Raw genomic sequence first — 17,213 nt, forward strand, 5'->3', positions numbered from 1 at the left:
CAACTACCAACATCGTGAGACTGTAACACAAGCTAATGAAATCACGGAGCCCAATACCCTACACCCACCACAATGCAATGCTGATGTGACCCTGTAGTGCACCCGAGAGCCACATCTGACCCAGGGAAAGGCTGTGAGAGGATCGAACACATTCTGCTGTCATGGAGGTGGGTACGGCATTTGAGGCTGGCATACAGGCTGGGAAAAAAGTTTTTAAAGTGGGGTTTGTTTGGTGGGAGGGGGTTAGTGACCACTGGGGGAGTCCGGGGACATCATCCCTGATTCCCTCCAGTGGTCATCTGGGCACTTTTTGGGGACTTGTTCGTGAAAAAAAAAGGGTCCAAAAAAAGTGACCCAAAATCGCGGTAAAAACACATTTTTTTTGATTATCAGCTACAGACGCCCATCTCTCCTCAGCTGATAACCACACCCCAGTCCTGCCTCCGACACGACCCGTCAACTTTATTCGTTTCCGCGACGGAGTGCAGTTGGAAACGCCCAAAAATGGCTTTCGATTATACCGATTTGGGCGCCTTTGCGAGAAAAACGCCCATCTCCCGATTTGGGTCGAAATATAGGCGTTTTTCTCTTTCGATTATAAGCTAGATTGTATAATTAAAACCCGTAATATTACAAATTTATCCTATAAATGGCATTAAATAGAACAAGTCTTACATTTTAATGAAAGGCCAAATATTTACAATTCCATTCTAAATCCAACAGGAAAAAGTTCCAATGGAAAATTGCAAAAATAGAAAGAGAGAATTGACTATCCTAGAAAATCTAACTCCATTCCAAACTGGGGTCATAAGATCCACAAACTCTGCAATCGCACAGAAAATGGCTGGCTTAAGTGCTTGCACTTAACTTTTTCACTGCATTTTTCACTGTTTTCTATAAAGAAAAGTAGGTATCTATGTCTCTGTATAGAATGGACTCCTACCAGACACCCAGTCATAGAATTATGCCTTTAATGAATTAAACAGACAAATATTGCCCATGTAAGTTTTAAAAATACATGGAAAGACAAGTTATGTATTTGCCACCTGCTGAAGAACGCAAAATCTGCTCTGAATATTTTGCTCAAGATGACTGGATGTCAAGAAGGGAAAGGGGATGGGATTGGATATACCACCTTTCTGTGGTTACAATCAAAGCTGTTTACAAATTGTATACAGGTACTTATTTTGTTCCTGGGGCAATGACTTGCCCAGGGTCATAAGGAGCTGAAATGGGACTTTAACCTGGTTCCTCTGGTTAGCAGACTGCTATACTAGCCGTTAGGCTACTGTTCCACTGATGACTTTTTTTGTTCTGCAAGACCCTTTACCTTCCTGTCTTTCTTGCATTGGCAACAGTGGTCTATAAATTGGTAATTGCCAAATATAGGTCCTTGCCATTTCTGTAGACTCTCTGCATATGCTCTTGGGCCAATGTAGATTGATACTGTAGATAAAGCATTGACATTTTTTCTTCTGGAGCCTGGTACAAAGTTCAGCTTTCAAATTATTGCAATCCAGAAATGATTTTGCAGCCTGAGATTGCTCCCTAGAGAGCACTGAATCTATATCACAAAACCACCAGTCATAATTTAGTCTCATTATCTATTCACCCCATAGACATTTTAAATAGCAATCTATCACGACAAAAAGATCATTTGTCTCTTCTTCTATAGAAAGTGGACTTGTTCAGTCCCATAAGCTATATATCTAAAAGAGCACTTTTACTAAATTATTATGCAGGATCAAGGAACTGCAGTCCAAATGATGAGCACTAGTCCAGATTTTACATTATGGAATGCAAATGAAAATAAATGTTTCTTTAAAATTAGATCAATTACACAAAAACCAGTCTCACAAATCCTATGCTTCTTCCTAGTGATTATTTTTCACTTCCAGCAGTAGCCTGTAAGAATTTGTTTTTAACTAATTGAAAGGCATATAGTAAAACATTTTCACCACAGTGGTTATTTTCTTAAACAACAAAGGTTCTAGACTAGTAATCGGGTGGGGGGGGGGGGGGGGAGAAGGAGGGGCGATTGGGTAATGGCGGATGCGGCCATTGAGGGTATTACTTCTCCATTCATTCCCTTCACTAGTATGGTCCTGTTTCAAATCCTTCCTCCCAATAATCTCTCTCTCAGCCCCAGATAATGCCCCCTACCCTCTCTCTCCTACAACTCTCTTCCTGAACCCATCCCCACCAGTCTATCTGTATGACTCTTTCACCCTGAGCTGATCCCCATGAGTTTCTCATACCAATCATGCTTTATCTCTTCATAGCTCATTCCCAGTTTCTCTCCCATACCACTGTCTCCTCTCACAGTCCATCCTCTATCCCTCTCTTCAGTTTCTCTTTCGTTTGTCAATTAAAATTAAATGCGAAGAAATGCAAAGTGATGCACTTAGGGAGTAGAAATCCACGGGAGAAGTATGTGTTAGGCGGGGAGAGTCTGATAGTTACGGACGGGGAGAGGGATCTTGGGGTGATAGTATCTGAGGATCTGAAGGCGATGAAACAGTGTGACAAGACGGTGGCCGTAGCCAGAAGGTTGCTAGGCTGTATAGAGAGAGGTGTGACCAGCAGAAGAAAAGAGGTGTTGATGCCCCTGTATAAGTCGTTGGTGAGGCCCCACCTGGAGTATTGTGTTCAGTTCTGGAGGCCGTACCTTGCTAAGGATGTAAAAAAAATGGAAGCGGTGCAAAGAAAAGCTACGAGAATGGTATGGGATTTGCATTACAAGACGTATGAGGAGAGACTTGCGGACCTGAACATGTATACCCTGGAGGAAAGGAGAAACGGGGTGATATGATAAAGACGTTCAAATATTTGAAAGGTATTAATCCGCAAACGAACCTTTTCCGGAGATGGGAGGGCGGTAGAACGAGAGGACATAATATGAGAGTGAAGGGGGGCAGACTCAAGAAAAATGTCAGGAAGTATTTTTTCACAGAGAGAGTGGTAGATACTTGTGAAGATGAAAATGGTAACGGAATTCAAGCATGTGTGGGATAAACATAAAGGAATCCTGTGCAGAAGGAATGGATCCTCAGAAGCTTAGCCGAGATTGGGAGGCGGGGCTGGTGTTTGGGTGGTGGGGCTAGTTCTGGGCAAGACTTCTATGGTCTGTGTCCTGAAAATGGCAGATACAAATCAAGGTAAGGTATACACAAGAAGTAGCACATATGAGTTTATCTTGTTGGGCAGACTAGATGGATCATGCAGGTCTTTTTCTGCCGTCATCTACTATGTTACTATGTTATGTTAGTCCACCACTCTCTTTCCCCAGCCCATCCCTACCATTCATGGTTTTTCCCCAACCGGTCTCACCACTCTCTATCGTTCTTCTTGCCATCTTGTTTACTCACCTTTTTTGCTCAGTGCTGTTATCTATCCTCATCTCTCTTCCTACAGGCAGTCACTGTTCCTAACCTCTTTCTGTAGTGGGTCAGAATCAATGGATGGGCCACAATTGTCTCCTCATTGACTCTACTCTTATCAGCTGAGGCCTTTGATACAGGCTCAATGGAGGGAGAGAGGAGCGGCAAATGTATCATGATTTTGTTGCCCTGGCTTCATCTTCTTCCAGCTTCAAGTCTTGCATAAAACGGTCATTTCTTAAGACATTACAGGGGGACCAGGATCTCTCATCATATTTATCAGCAGCAGTTGATACAAACATTTGGAAAGAAATTGCTATGACCAGATAGCCCTGGATTTCTCTTCCTTGCTTGAAGATCTCAACACCTATTAACACAGTAAAAATGTTATTCACAGTAATTGCTTCCCAGAAGCATTAAGGATGTCACAGTTTATGCAAGTACTTTAGCATCTATAATAACAAACTCCTCATTTGCATCTCATTAACAACTAACTATTGCTATGCATGTAAGATATCATGTTTGTGTCTATTAAAAGAGCAAAAAAGAAAGTAGGGGGGGACCAATACTGTTCCAAATCAAAGGTAAAAAATAATTTTATTAGTCAAAGGATGCAGATCTGCATTTTGGCACAGGGGCGCCTGCCTCAGGATACAGCAACTCTATAACTATAAAAACAACAAACAAAATTAATAAATGTACAAAATAAATACATATGTGTTTATTAAAAAGTAAACCAATATACATATATTCAACTACCAAAGCAAAATAGATAATACAGTTGGACAAAACACATAGGACAAAAACTATAAAATATTAAATGTAAGTAAGTAATGGAAACACTTAGGGGCCTTTAATTAAGGCTCGCTGAAAAATAGACTGTGCTGGTATAGGCATGTGTATTGGACATACAAAGATCCATTTTTCAGCGCATGGATGTGCGGCAAAATTAAAACCAGCGCATGTCCATTTTTGGCATGAGACCTTACCACCACCTATTGACTTAGCAGTAAGGTCTCACACATTAACCGGGCGGTAATTGTCAGCACGCATACACTGCCGATTACTGCTTGACACATGTCAAAAATGGATTTACCACCCAGGGCACACGGTAGCTGGGTGGTAGTTCCAATTTGACATGCATTGTACGCGCGTAGATACCTCCGCACCTTAGTAAAAGGACACCTTAATATCAGAAACATTAAAAAGGATGTATAAAATAGTCATGTTAAAACGGTATGCATCAAATATATGTACTAGCCAAAGGATGCATACTGATATGGTTTCAGAGATTCTTTGGTGTTCAGTACTTCTTACTCTCACCATGAATATGCTGTGGTGATAATATTTTCAGCATCAGCAGTGAGACAGGTCTGGCTCAAGAGACAGCAGAGGAGGCAGTAGAGGAGAAGGAGGTATAAAGGGGATGGAACTCCTCTCATATGAGGAAAGGCTAAAGAGGTTAGGGCTCTTCATCTTGGATGAGAAGAGATATGATTGAGGTCTACAAAATCCTGAGTGGTGTAGAATGAGTAGAAGTAAGTCAATTTTTTTGCTTGTTCCAAAAGTACGAAGACTAGGGGACACTCAAGGAAGTTTTTATGGAAATACTTTTAAAACAAATAGGAGGAAATATTTTTTCAATCAATGAATAGTTAAGCTCTGGAACTCTTTGCCAGAAGATGTGGTAACAGTGGTTAGCGTATCTGGGTTTAAAAAAGGTTTGGATAAATTCCTGGAGGAAAAGTCCATAGTGTGCTATTGAGGCAGACATGGAAAACAACTGCTTGCCCTGGGATTTATAGTATGGAGTGTTGCCACAATTTGTGTTTCTGCCAGGTACTTGTGACCTGGCTTGGCCACTGTGCTGGATACTGGGCTAGATGGACCATTAGTCTGACCTGGCATAGTTACTCTTATGTTCTGCCAGTAGGGCTGGATTTAAGATGTAGATGCCCTTAGGCAGGATAGGCAAGCAGTGGAGTGGGGGGGGGGGGGGGGGTCTCTTCCAAAAGCCACAGAGCATGATGCTGAAGCAATTGGAATCAGGTATCTGGTGGCTTCAAATGCCCCAGGCAGTTGCCTATGTTGGCTATTCATAAATCAAGGTCTGCTTGGTAGAAATGGACTAAATGTTCAGAATGTATTATTTTGATCACCAGGTATAGGTTTAGTAATACAATCATAAACACATAAGTACCTAAATACATAAGCATCACCAAACTGGAATTAATCCAAGGTCCATCAAGCCCAGTATCCTATTTCTAACAGTAACCAATCCAGGTCACACTTACCTGGAAAGATCCCAAAAGAGTAAAATAAATTTTATGTTGCTTATCCAAGAAATAAGCAGTGCATTTTCCAAGTTTACCTTAATAATAGTTTATGGACTTTTCTTTTGGCAGCTTGTCAAAACCGTTTTAAAACCTTGCTAAGCTAACTGCTTTTACCACATTCTCCGGCAACAAATTTGTGAGCTTAATTATAAATTGAATGAAGAAATATTTTTTACAATTTGTTTTAAATTTACTACTGAGTATCTTAATTATCTGTCCTCTACTTCTAATAGTTTTGGAAACAAAGAAGCAGTTCACGTCTATCCTCTACTCCACTCAGTTTTTCATAGACCTCTATCATATCTCCTCTCAGCCATCTCTTCTTCAAGCGGAAGAGCCCTGGCCTCTTTAGCTTTTCCTCACAGGGAACTTGTTTCATTCCCTTTATTATTTTGGTCACCTTTCTCTGTATGTTTTTCAGTTCCATTATATCTTTTTTGAAAAGCGGTGACCAAAATTGCACACAAAACTATTTTATATCCATGTGAAATGCTGAAAGGGGATTTAGAGGGCAATACTCAGATAAGCCATGCTTTACTTGTACATATATAACTCTTTACTGCCTTGAATATCCTTGTCACAGGTACTTTTCTAACTACTGGAATAACCTAGTTTTTCATTTGCAAATGTATGGACTAATTTTTGCTCTTAAGATATTTAGAGACTGAATTTCATTTTCTCATAGCAGATAACAGAAAGAACAAACTATGACAAATTTCTTTGTGCCAACTTTATTTATGTATTTATTTATTTACCATTTATCTTATAGGCAATTGACTGCAACCATGTAACTATAAGGCTATAAACTCAGTGCAAGGAGTTAAAGAAATAGAAAATGCTTCCACGCCATGAATATACAAGCTATATAAACAATGTTAATAACAGATGTGACAACTAAGGTCCCAGGGTCCTGTCATGAAACATACATTCTCACCCAGTCAGGACTGGCTCAGAACTTTGCCAGAGGGCAATTTCCAAATAATTAGCTCCTAGGTAACTAACCCTGATTCCTGAAACCACTGCCTTTTGGGAGTCTGAGGTTATGTAATGTTTCACAAGGCTCATACAGATATCTGGGTGGTGCTGCATCCAAGTTTGCTTGATTAACGTTTCACCCATCTTGCTATGGCTTTCTTCAGTGAGTTCATTTGCCATGTTGTTAATCAAATACCTTGATTCTTAAGCCCTATTTTAAATACCTTGTCAAACTCTTTCTGCAGGGATATGTAATTCCAGACCAAAATGCACAATGTGCCCTGCAGCACAGATTGGAACAGATCACACCACACATTACTATATCACTTGCTAAGCACAAAAGCCCAATATTTGGCATTTTCCTCTGATTTTCATGTTCATTTCATACATTCATTCTTAACAAATTTTGAAAGTGCATATTAGAAAAGTTTAACGCATGCAAATCCCATCGATTCATAGGTTGATATGTTAAATCAATTTTGTATCCACTAAACATTTTAAGGTGTGATAACAAACCACATATTAATGAAAGCACACCTTTAGTTGAACATGAGGAAGACATATTGGCAGGCAGAGACACCCAAGAAGGGGAACATAGGAGGTAAGGGAGTCTGGGAGTACAACTGCAGGGAGAATGACATTTGGGGTAGTTGCTATTTAAACATAGATCATTTCCAAAAATCAATCTTCTCCTACAGAGTGCATGAATTACTTCCACTCAAAAACCTGTAGACCTCAATATATGCTGCTCATAGACCTTTTTCATTTAAAAAGACAACAGGAAGAAAAGACTTCAAAACACCCTCGGTGCTTAAGTGAACTTGTCACTGACACATTTTCAGCACACCCCGGGCCATTATGTAATCAATGGCCAAAATTCTCCTTAAGAGTTTTCCTTTTTATCTTCAAAATTAATGACAATATCAAACTCAGTGTCCAGAAAAGTGCATAATAGCGTGGTGCAAAGCTTTAACAGAAAATAATTAAATCATTAGAGCGACTTAGCTTGACTTGTGTGAAAAAGGTTTATGAGCAATATATATTGAGGTCTACAGTTTTTTGAGTGGAAGCTATCTTCTATATATATAATTCTCACCTCCAACGTTCTGTCCTGTCTGGGACCGTAGCTCCTGTGGTCTGCTAGGCACCATCATGACGTGTGCCCCTCACGCCCCTCCCACCAAGTTCCAGACTCCGTCCTCCCTCCGATTTCAACACCCCCCTCCGCATTACGGACCCCTGGACCCCCTGCCGCAACCCCCTTGACCCCCCTTCCAGATGAAAACACTCCCCCGCCGCCATCGCATAACTGTACTGACGGGGGACCCCAATCCCCGACAGCCGAAGTTCTCTTCTTGGCTGCGCCGGGGCGTTGCTTCATGAATGATCAGCTGTTCAAGTTTCTGCGCGTGCGTCTGACATGTGGTGGTAAATGTGAGCCCTCCAAAACTCACCCAAAACCCACTGTACCCACATGTAGGTGCCCCCTTCATCCCTAAGGGCTATGGTAGTGGTGTAGAGTTGTGGGTAGTGGGTTTTGGGGGGCTCAGCACACAAGGTAAGGGAGCTATACAGCTGGAAGCAATTTGTGATGTCCACTGCAGTACCCCCTAGGGTGCCCGGTTGGTGTCCTGGCATGTCAGGGAGACCAGTGCACTACAAATGCTGGCTCCTTCCACGACCAAATGCCTTGGATTTGGTCATTTTTGAGATGGAGTCCTCGATTTCCATTATCGCCGAAAACCGAGGTCGCCCATCTCTAAATTCGACCTAAATGTCAAGATGATTGACCTAAATGTCAAGATTTGGGCATCCCCGACCATATTATCAAAATGAAAGATGGACGCCCATCTTGTTTCGATAATATGGGATGCCCCGCCCCTTCGCCGTGACTTCCTTAGAGATGGGCGCCCTTAAAGATGGGCGCCCAGTTCAATTATGCCCCTGTATGTCATTTAAACAATATGCCTTAATATTAAGTGCTGGCTGATATCTGGATATTGGAGCAGAACAACTTTATCCAAATAATGGTGATATACGGTGTGATTTTCTGGATAGCTATCCAGGTAATTTATGGCAACTATTTTGCTGTTCTACATTACCTGGGTTGTGTTTAATCTGACCTCTTTTAGACCCCTTCTCGACCCCTCTACACGAAGGGGTAAAGAGCGTTAGCTCATCCAAAAGGGTTTGAATTGTTTCCCTAACCTCCAGGGTTACCCCGTCCCATGGGGGTCTGTTCTGGGGAGGCATCAGCTGCCGCAATTCAAACCTGATCCCCATGACCACTGCTTTCTGTCTATCTGGATCTAGGTGTATCCTGGGCCATTTATGTTCCCACATATATATTTCTAATCTACTCTTTCTGGTTCAGTCTGTGTAGTTTATTTGTGTATAGCAGATAATAAGGAAAGAGTACATATAATACAATATGTAGGAATAAAGACAAGGATAGTTTTCTGGAATAAGATCTTATTTATTCTTACCAAGATAAAGTCTTCAGTTTAATACATACATCTGGGTTCAAATGCACAGAGCTCTGCCGTCGGTCAAGTGCTGAAGAAGCTTCTAACTTTTCTGTCTGAATGTTTGCTCTTTTATAGGCATGGATCTCAATAGATGCTTATGGCAGTACCTATTTTTTTCATCTTATTGGCCAATATCTCTGTACCAATTTTTTTCCTTTTCCGGCAGATGGTCATTTGTATTTTTTTGTAACATCTTGTACCAACTCTTTCCTGTTCTAGTTATTTTGAAACATTTCTTTTCCGCCCAGGTGTCCATCTGCACCCAACTGTCTTTTCCGGTAAACATCTCTTGCTCTTGCTATTTCAAAACCTTGTACCATTTCCGTTACCCTGAACATCTTATTTTTATTTTTTATTGTTTCCAAACTGTCTTAATACTAGTATACCAGTTTCACAATCTATTTTTATATAATCTTATGACCTGTGTGCCATCCTATAGAAATACAAGCTTGATTTTACAAACCATTTTTATCTATTATTCTATCATCATATATGCTATATTCAATTTGTAATTTGTTTCAGGTTTTATTAAGACTTCATCATATAGTCCTGCATCTGCAGGTTCTCAATTGTTATGCCATTAGTGGGTTATCAGGCCTAGTCAAGGCTTCTCTGCTGACCAAAGTCCTGTAACCTGGCTTACCACCATTCCAGTGGATACTCAAGTTCCAATCCATATTAACAGTTGTATTCTAGATAGCAGCACTGAAGATTGCCACTATCCAGATAATCTGCCTCTTTGTCCAGACTGTGAATTGTCATGGCACCACTGACCTGCTCTGGTGGTATCCGGCAGTGCTGGGGCAGTCTGTACTCATTTTCAATGGCTTTATTCAGATATCACTGAAAATAAATGACTAGCCCTCATCAGTGCTACTTATCTGGGTAGAAGCACCTTCTACCTAGATAATTCGTTTTGAAAATTGGTGCCACTGATTTTATTTTTGCCTTGGCCAAAAAATATGTACAGCCTTTGAATAACATTACAATACTATTTTGTTTCCAGATCATTAGTCATTGAATTCTTCAGAACTAGTTGGACTTGGGACCTAAGATCTACTGCTAAACAATGCAGAGTCATGTATTTGGGCTACACAAATCCAAGGGAGTAGAACAATAAAGGGGGTGAAGTACTTTGCATTAAAGAAGAATGGGGGCCTAGGCGTAATCACATGATCATCTTAAGGTGGCCAAACAGGTAGGAAAGGCCAGAAGGATGTTTGGGTACATAGGAAGAAAAATGGCCAGTGGTGATGGGTCCTTTGTCTAAGTCTCTGGTGAAACCTCATTTGGAGTACTGTTAGAATCCTGGAGATTGCAAATGATCAGTGATCTTCATCATAAAGCATATGGGGACAGAAAGTTCTGGAATCAGGGGTCATAGGATGAATGTGAAAAGGAATAGACTCGGGTAAAATAAGATAACACTTCTTTATGGAAACAGTGGTGGGTGTGTAGAATGGCCTCCTAATGTAGGTGATGGACAAGAACTGTATCTGAATTCAAGAAACCATGGAGCTAGCACAGAGGATCTCTGAAGGAGAGGAAGGAATCATAGAACTTAGTAATTGGCACAGATGGACAGTCTGCATAGGCTGTCTGGTTTTTACCAGCCATCATTTTCTATGTTTCTGTTTCTATAAATTGTACAGCACTTACCTTAAATATTATTTCACAGAACCTATAAAAGGCCTCTGTGTAGAGAAACTCTAGATGATCTCAGAGCTCTCATCTAGGACTCCTACACCTTCGCTTGCCTCTGAACTCCCCGAACTTTCCTTGTAGCCACAAACCCAGATTTGTATCTTAAATATGTCCTTAGTTAATATATAACCACCAGCTATTACCCTTCTGCTTAATATTCAATGTATAGTGTATGTGGTAGAAATTTCCTTATCTTCCAGTCTGCATAGCTGCAGCACCATTTTCTCAGGGAGAAGTACAGTATAGGCCCTGTCATCTTGAATGTGGTTCTGGATTGCAGTGCAACTAGTTTTACATGAAGGAATAGTTTTTCCACTGCTATGTTTGGACATGGCACTGTCTAAACTATGGTTATGGACCTTAAAACAGTGGATTTCATATACATCGTTCCTATACCAAACTGTCAGAAACATTCTCACACATTTCTGGATTCTTTTCCATGCCTGATATTATCCAGTAAGATGAATGAAAGATGTTTTTTGACATTTGGTTTGCAAAGCACATCTACTAGTTCCAAACTTAAAATTACCAATGAGGCAACTTTGTTCACTGTCTATCGTATGAGAAGTTACTAAGATTTGTTGACTCCTGATGCAGGCAGTTTCACTGAAACATGGTGCCATGCTGAGTCCATCTGTGCCCATAAGTGTTTTGGATCCATCTGTACTCACATTACGCCTCTTGGTGAATAATTTATCTGCTTTTTTAAGCCACTTTGGCATGGACTCTTGTTATTGGCCAGGTTTGGCTTGTTTTTAATGCTAATGAATCTGCATTTTTATCCCCTAGTGTCCGCTGTTTTCGATTGTGGCTTCAGAAGACCTTAAGTACATAAGCCTTGATCTGATTGTTCCATATGATAGCTAGCAACAATATTAAATGTTTTCACTATGTGTATACACCCTAGGACAAGATGGATTGGGCATCATTCCTTTTTTCCCCCTGCAAACTGAGTTGGGAACGATTATTGAAACATGGACTTACAAATTAGATGTAAACTACTGATAAATTTCATTTCCATAACCTATAGATTTTAACAGCAAATAAACAAGTTCACCTTTCTAAAAGACTTCTGTGCTAAAAACCAGAGCTGCCTATCATATTATCTTTAATGTGCTGCATATGGCAGTTAATACTATATAAATGATGATAATAGTAATAATATAATAATAAAAAATTTGGAACCAGTTCCGGTGGTGAATCAGAATGCTAGAGATTACCACATATTGGAGGGAAGTCAATTAACAGCACTGAAACTTAGGCGCTGAAAAAATATTCTATAGAAGACATGAGCCTTATATAGAATAGCATTTAGAATGGATCGCACACCTAACTTTTGAGCGCCTGCTACAATCTGGTGTAAATGCTGGTGCCCAACTTAGGCGTGGTTAGGCTATATTCTATAATGCTACGTACAACGTTTTGGAATGTACCAACATGCCCCCTTTTGAGATACATGCAACAGGAGTGCATCTAGATACGCGCATGAACTTTAATGGGTGCTAATTGACATCATTAATTGGTTGTTAGCACCCAATTATTGATGGTTCAAAGATCATTATCCAATTTACTGTATATACAAGCACATCTCCGAAATGTGCCCAAAGTAGGGCACGCAACTTTGGGTGCCATATATAGAATCCAGGGGATGTCAAATCCTATGTTGCATACTTCATAATATAGCACTGGACTAATTTTAGCTTGGACTGATCTTTGTGTTATGACATTCTTTGATTTCATAAAACACATTGTTGCATATTCAGTCGTCTTTTTAGCAGTAATTTTCTGCATCTCATAAAATTTGTATTCTTGTAGCTTGATCCATAACACTTGCTGGCCAGACAGAACTACACAGCTGTGTATTAATAGAACTGGCTACTCTTATGGATATAGACAGCTAGCTACTTCTCTTCCTTCAAAATTCCAGATGGGAATTGTCTCTCTCCAAAGTTGTGCCTAGCTGGGGAAGAGGGGGAAGTGTGTGTGTATAAGTGTGTTGGAGTGCCCAATGGCTCATGTTGGAACCTATGATGATGAGGCCACCATAGCCTACTTCTGCTGACAGCAGCAGTATCTTGCTGACTCCAGAATGGCCTGCCTCTCCCTATGACCTTGCATAAAGATAAGCAGATGCTCTCCAGGTTATTGCCTACTTTTCTTCTGGTAAAACACAGTTTTAGAAAAGCCCATTTCGGTGCTTTTGAAACTTGCCCTCAAAATGTGAAAAATCCCTGAGTACCTTTGGCCCAGAAAATACACTAATTTACAGAGGAGAAATGTTGACTTTAAATGAAATATGGAGTGAATGCAACATAAAAAAAATAAAGCTAAGAGTAATAAGAAGCTTGTAATTTACTCATAGGACTGATACAATAAACTACCCAAATGCACAGTAGAGCACTGAGAATGGATACCAGCTGTTTACTCATCCTTAGGTCATTTACTGGTATATATAATAAATAAAGCTCCTTCATTAAAGTCTGTCAAAACCCAGGAACAGGTGAAATTTAACAGGCGTCCAAATAGCTTTCATTTTCTTCTATTTTTGTTTTCTAAGGCAAAACACAGTTGGAGTCACAGCTCACTAACATCAATGATAAGGAATAAATGCCTGTTCTTATAGCTTTCCATTGATATCACTCAACCACTATGTTCCATCAATGACAGACAATTACTGGTTTCTTTTCTACAAAAATAAACTATCATTTATAAACTTACATGGATCTTCAAAGGAAAAGGCATCTGTGGGTCCGTACCATATTTGGTACAGGCTCTATATAGTTAGCTGAAATTAAGTCAGGGTAGTAGATGAAATTAAATTTTGCCTGTACATGATCTTATAATACATGATGCTGTAACTTGCATCTTAAATCCTTTTTGAATGTGCATGGCCAGTTACAGTGACAACTATTTTACAGGGGTTTAAAGCAAATAAACCAATGTAAACAACCATTTTGAACATTTCCCCACCTCCCTACTCAGTGGGGGTAAAAGTAAGTCCACAGTTTCACAACATTTTCAAGTCACAGGGTACAATTCCAAATGGGAAGTGCACATAGATGACAAAATTACCATGGGACACCTGAGCATGGCCCGAGGTAAGGCATGTTAAGCTGCAGTAAGCACATGTTAGCGCTTACCACAGCTTAGTAAAAGGATCTTTTTATAAAATAGGCTCCCAGATCCATTCCCAATAGCAGGAAAAAAAAACAACACATAAATGTACACCTGTTCTATGCAGCTATATGCAGGGGCATAGCCAGACACACAATTTTGTGTGAGCCTGAGCCCAGAATGGGTGGGTACAAAAACCCTGATCCCCCCACCCCCCCACCCAGCATCTCTCCCATCCCTCCCTCCAGGCAATTGAGGGTCTTTTATGTCCACTCACCCAGTTCCCCAGTACCTTTTAAGTCTTTTTCTTCTTCGCTGGCAGCAAGCAGTGACTCACGCCAGCCCTGAGCCTTCCCTCTAATGCAACTTCCTGTTCATGGGACCAGGAAGTTGCATCAGAGAGAAGGCTCAGAGTCAGCATGAGCAGCAGGTATGAGTCACTGCTCACTGCTGGCGAAGAGCTAAAGGACTTAAAAGGTACCAAGGGCTTGGGGAAGTGGAGGTAAGAGACCTCCTGATCATATGGAGGGGGGAAAGAGAGAGATGCTGGGCATCTTCAGATATTGGGGCTTGGGGATTCCCACTAGCCACATCACAGCTGTACCATTTCTGGATGGGCCTGTGCTCACCTGGATTTCTCATGGTACGCCACTGGCTATATGTGTAATTTAGAAAAGATGTGCATGCATTACTACCATGCACCTGTTTACCCAAACTACAGACTACATCCCTAGAAATGCTTACATGCAGATCCCATAAAGGTAAGTACATACTTTCAAAATGTGTACTTTTGACATGCTATGTGGTGGTACAATTCTATTAAAACCCTCCTTGCATGCAATATAGGCTTTGCACATGGCAACAAGCTTTATAAAATTATCCCTGTTGTTAAATAGGATCCATTGCACAAAATGGGGCTGGTAGTAAAATAATGGGGTCCTTTTACTAAGCTGCAGGAGAAGAAGCCCTTTGCTAGCGTCAGGGGCCATTTTTCCCCATGCACCAGGGCCCTTTTTACTACAGCAAGTAAGAAAGCCACAGACACACATGGCCATGTGGTAGGAGAACTCTTACCACATGGCCATGTGGTGGGAAGCCCTTACTGCCACCCATTGAGGTGGCGATAAGGCCTCCCGCTCTAATCCAGTGGTAACTGGGCAGTGCATGGCGATGCCCAATTACCGTGGGTTATCGCTGCACAAGTCATTTCTGGGGGTTTTCTTTTCCCCCCTGGAAATGGCACACGCTCGGGGTGGAACTGGAAGAGCAAGCGGTAAGCCCGTGTTGGACTTACCAGAGCTCTGTGAAAGGACCCCAATGTGCATTAATGCATTATAGCTAAAGGTTGATTTAAAAATATATTTGATCTGTTTATAATTAAATAAAATCATTTCAGAACAACCCATTCGAGTCTGTGGATTTGTCTGTGGTTAATCAAAATCTACATGGACTCTCTAGGGCTTCACTGATCCTATAATTTGTACTGTTAAAAAAAAAATTGGTGCTGAAAGAAGTGGCCTTGCTTGAAGCCAGTACTTGATAAAATTCATATAATTTAACTAAAAACATGGATTGCATTATGCAAATTGGCCAATGATTGAGATACCACAATTGAAGCTGCCAAAAAGAGGGAGCACTACTTATTTAAAATCATGACTATAGTCAGGAAATCTATAGTCAGCTAAGTAATACTAACAATTATAGGAAGTCAAGGCAAATCCTATATATCAGCTGCAAAAAAAGCATTTCTGATTTTACCGTCTGGGCTTTGCACCAAGGATTTTTGACATGGAAGGAATATAGGTTTCTAAGGGGCTCGTTTACTAATGTGTGGCTAGTGCTCTAAAAAGGCTTATCAGAAAATGCATTTAAGCATTTTGCAATAATTTGCCTGTAAGTGTACGCTAATCAAGCATTTATTTATTTTTGATATTTTTTTGGGAAGGGGTGTGCCATGGGCAGGAAATAGGCATTGAAGCATTATCCAGCTAGGACATTCTTTGCACAAACTGGATAATGTGGATGGAACATGAGAGCACCAAGGGCTAGATTCTATATATGGCACCTGAAAATTCTGTGCAGAAAAAAATTACACCTAGGCGTATTCTGTAAAGTACGCCTATATTTTATAGAATATTCCTAATGTTTCACATGGTTTATAGAATACTACCAGCATCCATTCACACAACTAAATTTAGCCATAGCCATTATGCCAAGTAACACTTGGCGTAAATGCTCTGCTGATGCCTAAATTATACGTGGATCAGGCATATTCTATAACAATGCGCATAGATTTTAGGAACACCCATGACATGCCCATGGCCATGCCCCTTTCAACTATGCAACTTAGAATTTAGGCGCATCGCGTTACAAAATACGCTTAGACAGGTGTGTGCATAAATTCTAATTGAAGCCATTTAGTGTCAATAATTGCTTAAGTGGCAATTATCAGTGCTGATTGGCTTGTTAACTAATTAAGTCGCATGTGCAAATACAGAATATGATTGTACTAGTAAAAAAGGCCCGTTTCTGGCTGAAATGAAACGGGCGCTAGCAAGGTTTTTGGCGGAGTGTGTATGTTTGAGAGTGTGTGTATGAGAGAGAGAGTGAATGTGCAAGTGTGTGTGTGTGAGACAGTGAGAGTGGGTGCAAGTGTGTCTGTGAGAGAGTGTGTTTATGTGAGAATGAGTGTGTGCGAGAAGGTTTTTGGCGGAGTGTGTATGTTTGAGAGAGTGTCTGTGACAGTGACTTTGTGTGAGAGAGAGAGTGAAGGTGCAAGTGTGTGTGTGTGTGAGATAGTGAGAGTGGGTACAAGTGTGTCTGTGAGAGAGTGTGTTAATGTGAGAAGTCTATCCTCTGAGCAGCAAACATCAGGAACAGCAGCCATTTGTTTTTAATTCTAGGAAATGAAAACATGAATGATAAAACTGAAAGTAAAATAAAGATTGATTGAAACTCCCCATCTCCCCAAAAATACAAAACAAACCCCTAAAACAAATAGGCATCATAAAGTTTCACCGGGAATAAGGGCTTTTCAGAGGAAAGGACACTGCCTCCTACCATGTCTGTTGCTCTGAGGATACAGTTCAGGCAGGTCGAGTCATAAATCTTCTCTCTGTCAAATTTCTCCCTTATCATGCAGTTAGACAGCCCCACATCCCGCTACTTCCATGTGC

The sequence above is a fragment of the Microcaecilia unicolor genome, chromosome 3 (genome assembly GCF_901765095.1).
Source record: "Microcaecilia unicolor chromosome 3, aMicUni1.1, whole genome shotgun sequence".
In the NCBI taxonomy this organism is placed as follows: Eukaryota; Metazoa; Chordata; class Amphibia; order Gymnophiona; family Siphonopidae; genus Microcaecilia; species Microcaecilia unicolor.